The sequence below is a fragment of the Leptodactylus fuscus genome, chromosome 3 (assembly GCF_031893055.1).
Source record: "Leptodactylus fuscus isolate aLepFus1 chromosome 3, aLepFus1.hap2, whole genome shotgun sequence".
NCBI lineage: Eukaryota > Metazoa > Chordata > Amphibia > Anura > Leptodactylidae > Leptodactylus > Leptodactylus fuscus.
In genome coordinates this window covers 90,246,826-90,255,239 of record NC_134267.1, presented here as the reverse complement: position 1 = coordinate 90,255,239, position 8,414 = coordinate 90,246,826, and positions in this window count along the sequence as shown.

The following is an 8,414-nucleotide window of genomic DNA, read 5'->3' as shown; positions in this document are numbered from 1 at the left end:
GTGTTAAAACCACCAAGTCTTTCCCTAGAAAAGATGTAATAGGACAACTGTATCCATGTTTGTTCGATTCTAAATGACTGTAGGACATAGGAAGTATACAGCTGTATATTTAGCTGAATGTGGCATACTACAGAACAGATTTTTCATAACCGCTCCATAATTTAAAAAGACATCTGGCCATGCAAATACAGAGGCTACATTTGTATTCAAGAAATGCCTTCCAGACAGGTTTTTGTAGGTACACATACTGTGCACAACTCCTCATTTGCATAGACTTGAATGAATGCTGTTTTTGTTTCCATGCAGAATCTTTCCCCATTACAATAAGCAGGTCTGTTTAATATATAGCAGCACACCTCATGTGCAAATGTCATTGTGTACCTGTAAAAGACCTGTACAATGAGGTGAGATTACAAAGAAGTAGCATAGAAAACTCTTCTTTGCATAATAAGCCACAACTCCTAATTGTTATTACAATGAAGATTTAGAAAGACAAGGTTCTCATTTCCAGCCACTGTTGAAGTTCCAGAATTTTGTGAAACCCTGATAATAGTGAAGGGTTATAACACAACACGTAAAAATAATTCAGGATTAATAGGCAAGGTGTTAAGAGTGTGTCATTTATTTGTTCAATGTAGTTCTTATCAGAGTATTTCCTTACTTTTATTATTACTTGTTCTTATGTTGCAGTATATTAGTATGAATGATATATGTGATTGTATACAATGTGTGTATTAACACAACCCAATTGGTGGTCTGAAACAAACCAAAAAATGTAATTGCAAACAAAGGATTAGTATAGATAGGAGAAATAAGAGGAAAGCTCAGGACAGAAAGGCACCTTTAGCAACATTTATATTGGTTACATATGAATGGTTAAGTCCTTACAGCACCAAGACCTTTCCCACACAGAGTGTGTCATCTGGTTTTTGGGCAGAATATTTCTAAGCTATGCCCATTTGTGCCCCTTGTTTCCTCTGGCAATGATGGAAATTCTTTGGATTTTTTTCTGTAAGGATTTGCACACTGAAAATCCACAGCAGAATACTGTATCAGGCAAATAGATGAGAATCCCCTGAATTTCTCACATGCAAGCTGACCTACTGTGTAGATTTATTCTTGTAGATTTCTGTTGCAAAATGGGCAAGGAATGGTTGCAGATTTTCCCTATTGCTGTATTTCATAAGTGAAAATCTGCAATAGAATTTGCAGTTTTGCAAAATTTTCTGCAGATTACCTGGACAAGCCTCATACGGCTTGCGTACATTTGTCATGTGAACTAGCCTAGTATGGCAGAACAAGGTGTTTCTACCGGAGAATGTACAGCATTTTATTTTCTCATTACATAAACAGGCAACTTCAAAAACTGAATAAAACACTCTCAATAAACCCAAATGTAGTTATGTAAGAATTGATAGTGTGTTTTATTGGCAGTTCTAAAATAGGAGGAAAAGCCTAGGTTATAAAAAAAATAGTGGATAACACTTAATAGAGCTAGATAAGTCTTATTTTATGGACTAGAAAATCTGCCTTTTATGGCAATCTTGGAAAGATGTCGTACTATCTTCCATATGCTTTATAAATATAGTCCCCTCGTTCCTGTTGTATTGATGCTTACTTGGGACGTTACCTTAGCCCTACACTGTGGCGGTGAGGATAACCTATCCAGCTGTCTTCATGCTAAATCAAATCTATCAAATGCGATAGATCACAAAGGTCACAAAACAAGTTGCAATTCCACTCCAGTAGGAGGATGGCTTACAAAGTAGAGTAATACGTCAGGACAAAGGTTTTAGACACAAGCAAAGGTTTCCACTGTTTTTCCGCAGCATTTTGCAGCCAAAAATGCTGCTTTTCTGCAGCATATGGCCTCAGCCTTAGGGGTACTTTCTCATGTAGGAATTTGCTGTGGATTGTTTTAAATGAGAGGCAGAGATTGCAATAAGACACTTAAAAAAATAAGTGTCCTGCTCGATCTTGCCATGGATTCCATGGCTCGAGACGCCCTGCTCATTAAACCCATTCATCTGGGTTTAATCAGCAGCGGAAATGTGAGAAGGAATGACGAAGCCTCACATCGGCCTCCTGCCACAGGTATCCTGCAGCCAAATACTAATTGTGTGAACCCAAAAGACACTCCAAAGTTATGAAACATTGTGTGATATTTTATAAATTTGGCACAAATTACCTAAAATTGATATGATAAATCTTCCAAACTTTTCTTTTATACTGACCTGTTACACTTGTGTACTATATTTGTTTTAGGTTAAGGCCCCATCTTGTGGAAACACAGCTTTTTTTGTTGCAGATTTTGCTGCAGTTTTTTGAGCCAGAGCCAAGAGTGGATTCAGCAGAAGGTAGAAGTCTAAGAACTTCTTCCATATTTTCCTTTCCTATTGTAGCCATTCTTGGCTTTGGCTCAAATAAACGCAACAAGATCTGCAACAAAAAAAGCTGTGTTTCCGCAATGTGGGGCCTTAGCCTTACACTCAAAGGGTGAGATTTATCATCAGGAGAACTCCGTTTTGCTGGAGTCTGCATTGCTGTAATTTTCACCAAATTGTGTACAGCACAGATTACTCATCAGTCTTCCCTGCTCTCACACACATAACACCTCACTGAGACTTCCCATGCGCACAAGGCTAATTGGCATGTGAATAAAAGCCCGCTCATTCAAAAACTACTGATTGGATTAACATACAAAAGGTAGGTGTGGAATAGCCTTTCTAAAGGCTATGCAAGTATGTACTTAGTTAAAAATGACTTTTCCCGTGATAGAGCCCCTTTATAATTGACATGATGCAATTTCTAAAACCGAGATGTTTACGCCACATGGATCCCCAGCCTAAAAAGTATAGGAATAACAGAAAAAGTAAATCCAACTGTTTATGTACCTTATAGGAGGGCACTTAACAAGAGCGGCATCTTCCATGCAGATCACGATCAGGGCCCGTTCACACGGAGTAAACGTGCATGTATTTTGGCAAAATACACGTGTAAAAAAATACACGTGTAAAAATAATACTCCCATTGACTTCAATGACATTTTTTACATGTGTAAAAAAACACATCACATGTCATTGAAGTCAATGGGAGTCTTATTTTTTAAGTGTATTTTGCCAAATACATGCGCGTTTACTCCGTGTGAACGGGCCCTTAAGCCCTGTGCTGATGGAGAAGGCACCTAATTTACGATGGTAGTATCTGCTTCTATCATAACTTGACACAGACTTGGAAACCCCTAAAATAATGGTTGGTGGCAATCCCGTAAGTGGTGAATGTATACTGCAGGAAAATTAACATAGGAGATGAATTATGGAAGATACAGACATCAATGAGCAACTGTGTTTCTGAAGATGGAGAATTTTAGTCAGCATAATAAAATTTAATAAGGGAAGAGGTGTTTACTTAAGTTGGCTACATCTGCAGCGAGATGAACAGACTTGGGCAATTATCTTAAAGGGGTTTTCCCACCACATAAAATAAATGGCAAATGGATGATGCTGCCACTCCTACAACATGTGTTTCAGGTGGCATGAACAGTCTTAAGCAAGATCTCCACTTTTTTAATCATGTCCTGAAAGCCTTTATTCTATTCATTTTTGGAGTATAACACACTGATACACAATTTCTATCCATGATAGAATAAAAAGCTCTCTCCATAGAATTCAGCATATAGACTGTGATCATTGGAAAAGTTCACTACAGATTCATGGCAAACTTCACAGCAGATATTCTTGGTAATATCTCTGTTACATGTGGATTGGGACATAGACTTTAACCTGCATAATGCAAATACGTTCACTGTGAGATTCCACAACACAATCTGTTTTCTACATTTTTTTATTTTATTTTTTATTTTGCTATATCCAGGTTGTAATGCACTGTAAATTAAAAGGAAGGAGCTTTTACATGCACTGTTTGATGCCTTGACTCTTGGTCAAAGTTGCAGAAAAAAATGATTCTGCATAGATTACCAAAAGTGCAGAATTTCATTTCAGTTATGAGGCTTAGTGGAGCAGGGGATTTTATAAGGTTAGCGTGCGCAGAGTCAGCAGATTATGGACATACAGTATATTTTCTCTCACTGATACCTCTGTATACATTCTGAGTCACATGGGGTTATAGCAGGCTGAGGACACATATTACAGCCTTCTACATGAGGAACTATAACATGAATATGTACATCAGGCCTTACACTTGCATTTACTTAAGTTTTAATTTATTACAGTAAAGCAAACAAAATTGTTAAGAATTGCAAGTGCCCACCCATAAATAATAAAGCTGTTGTAATGCCCAAAGCAATTCTCTTTTCTAGATATAAAAGTAATACACAATTTCGATTATACATATTTCTGCATACTAAATACAAGCAAGGACACTGGACACTGAATCCACCTGTCCTAGCCAGTACAGACATGACAGTGTGCCTTATGGAACCAAAGGGACTTTCATTGGGACTTACCCAGCATAAATTATTCTACATCATAATGTAAAATTAAACACAGAAATAGAATTGAAAAGAGACCAAAACTCATACAACAAGGCTCCCTAAGGCTAAGGCCCCACGGGGCATCCTGCAGCAAAAAAGCTCTGCGGGAAAAATCGCGGCGGCAAAGCATCGTGGTTCTTCCCGCAGCGCTTTAGACATAAAGTTCGCAAAGTTTCCTCTGTGGACTTTCCATTTCAATTAAACCTATGGAGAAACTGCCGACGTTTCCATAGATATAATTGACATGCTGCGATTTCCAAAGCCAGACCGATTTTGGAAATCGCGGAATTCCCGCAGCGCATTTATTCCTGTACAGAGGGTATGGGATTCAATACAATCCAATCCACTTTGCTCTGACTGTAAAGTGCCGTGGCTTACGCCACTTGGGGCCCCGGTCTATGGCTAAAGCCCCCATATAGCAGGCTGCAGCACAAATGTGCAGCAAGAAAAACCACGGTGGCAAGGAATTGCACTTTTTCCCCCAGCGCTTTTGACAGTTCAGTCTTTCTGCTTCAGTTATATCTATAGGGAAACTGCTGGCGTTTCTGTAGGTACAATTGGCGTGCTGTGATTTCTTAGACCGCAACGGCTTCGGAAATTGCAGCATGTCCATTGCGCGTATCTGTAGATGGGATTCGCTAGAGACTTTGCAGTGACTGTAAAATGCTGCGCTTCTCTCTACAGTGTTTCCGACATGGCCAAGCTGTAGCGTTTAAGCCATATGCGGCCCTGGGCTAAAACTAGCACTGAAAGATGCTATACAACTATTATATATTGCATGCCAACTGTGTAGCATCAATCTATGTATGCTTTATCTATTCATAATCGGCTTATCATTAATCTATGGATCATTCTACTATATATTTATCTATCTATCTACAATCAAAAAGGCCGCACTCCAAAATAGTGAAAGAGAACTGATGTGAATTTATTCCAAGAACTACGTTTCGGTCCTAGGAGTATTGGACCTGTCTCGAGCAAGACTTTAGTGCACACTTCAAACTTTTATAGTGAAATGTCTCTTCTCTCATATCTCTGTATTTAACAACGATAGAAGCAAACTGTTTACGGTCTGGAATTGGAGAGATAATGTGATATTTTTACTGTGGGGCGATGTACTCTCTGGAAGCTTTGTCAAATGTTTTTTTATTGTGGAGACATGAAAATAGATATATATGTTTGGTTGTTCTGAGATGCTCTACAACTTCCAGGATAAATCAGAGAGTCCCTGGAGTAACGTTGCTGGAAAAAAAAGCAGTGGAAACACAATATGTTTTTTTTTTGTGCCATATTTATCAGAATGTCTCATGGTGGTTCATAAATGTGTTACAGTTCTGTTGGAGGGAGGGCGCCAGAGTTCACTACTTATTTCTTCATTTCTAACCTACTTAGGAGTGAAGTGTGCTTGTGTAAAATGTTTGTGACTTTACAAACACTAGGCTTAAACTTATGCACAATGTAAACTACGGCCACACTGCCATGTGCAATAGGTGCAAATCACTATTTTGGTCCATTCACACGGAGTAACGTGCCGCGTGATCTGGCACGTATACAGAGACTTTGAGCGCCGTAAAAGCTCCCATTGATTTTAATGGGAGCCTGGATCGTATACGCCGCGTTATTTTGCGGCCGTGATTTTGCAAGAAGTCCATCTGCTTCCTGCATATACTATTGAGAACTACCATGTGTCCTCAGATTCATCACATTCTCACCGTCCTGTTTTACTCCCCTGCACCTTCTGTGAAAATACCTCCTGTACCTCTCCCATAATCTGCTCCCTATACAATGTCAGACTAGGGTGCCTAGAACCTATTAACAGTAGTCATTCTGTGTGCTCACTATAAATCTAACTACAAATTTTACCTGCATCTCATTTACATATTCGTACAACTGCACTGAAAGGTCCTGTTTAACATATTGGCGAGCCCTATTCAAAGTTTTCAGAAGAAGGTCCCCTCCACATAATGCTCCCTACCCCCTCAGTGACCAGTTACTGAGTATATTACATACAAATTGAAGAAAAAAAAAAAAAAGTTTCACTCACCTCACTTCCAAGGAATTGCCTGCAGGCTCCGGCTGTAGTAGCCCTCCTTGCCACAGACATCATATGATGAAGCCTGAATTGTATTGAACTTAAAAGGGTATTCCCACTAACATAACCATTTTTAAATTTGTAGATAATTAAAAGTTAATCATTTTTGCAAAAATAAGTAATTAAACATTTTGCATTTTTTTAAAAGAATTTTAGAAATATCTTGAGGTCACAAGTTGGTTGATTGGATGCCAGTGGATACGACCATGAATACAGGAACTTTACAAGGTCATAAAATCAGCCATGATTTTATCAATATGGCCGGGACAACTTCTGATACATGTAGTGTCCTTGCCTGCCACAATAAGAAAATCAGAGCTGGGTTCCTGACAAGTCCCCGACCATAGAAAGTTTCTGCATTCACGGTCGTATCCATTGGCAATTGATCAAGACAACAGACTGTCACCGCTAAGATATGAAATAAAAACATTTTTTTCTCAGTAGTTGATACCTTTTCTAATGGCTAACTTAAAAAAAAATTTTGATGACATATCGAGCTTTCGGGACTACTATAGAGATCCCTTCACCAGGATGGTGATATCATCAAAAATTCAATTAAAACAATAGCTCGGACTCTCCAATACTGGTACAGAAGACATGCAAGATTTTGCGGTCATTCACTATACTGCACATAGCAAACTGTGACATCAAAATCTAACTTTTTGGAGATTGCACGGCATACCGTATATAAAAACACAGCTTATTATTCCCTTTCTGCAAACAAAATGAACTTTCCAAAAAACTGCAATATGTGAGGAATTCCTACATATTAGACGTATATATATATTTATATGTTTTAAAGAAACGCCAAAATCGCAGAAATGTGCCAAACAATTTTATGCATGCAAATTAAATAGGATTTTGCACAAAAATATTATGTGTTATCTCCCTATATAAATTGTAGCAATTTATAAGGTCATCTCTAGTGATAATCATCATTACTATTATTTTAGCATGTAACGGATATCGCTAGAAAGGCATATATTACTCTAGAAAGCTCAGATATGGACAGGACAGGGATTGGGTGTAATATAAACTTTATTGATGACTGTGTATGTGTAGTGTTAGTGTTTGGTGCAACTCTTCTGGCGCTGCGACCATGGTCATGATCATCATGAAGATCTTGGAATCATTTTAAAGATGAGATTCTTATCTTTAAAATGAATCCAAAACATCATCATAGCCCCAACCAGTCCTGAGATATTGGCATTCGTAGTAAGTATAGATACGTGGTTGGCAGGGAAAGGGTTAAAACTCTGCAAAATGTTTAATTACTTATATTTACAAAATCTTTAACATTTAATTATCTACGTATGCATATATGATTCTGTTCATGAGAATACCCCTTTAACACGCGTCAAGACATGGATAGAATTGGAACTGTCCTGCTCAATCTGAGTCAATTGAGGAGTGCCCCAATATCATAGGGCCCGATGCAGATGGACCATTTGTCCTATGGTTATAGCAGCCCTGCCACACTGACATTTTTTCTAAATATTCTACCCAGTTCTGGGAGCATAGACAGTATCTAGTAGTGATGCAGGGGTTAGGGTCTAGGACAGGGCCGCTTTAACCATACGGCCAACGGTGCACTTGCATCAGACCCGATGGTAGCAGGGGTGCCCTTTGAACAGCGGGACAGTCCTACATTTGCTGTCCCGGGCAGTGAGTCTGAGCTACCCCAACTCATCAGCGTCCATGCAACATTTTTTCATCCAGCAATTTTCATCAGTCACTACAACGGAGTCTCCAATGCAGTTGTGAACCCAGCCTAAAAATTTTTTAGAGAGTATCATTTAAGTGTAACAAATAAGTCATCCTAAAGTAAGT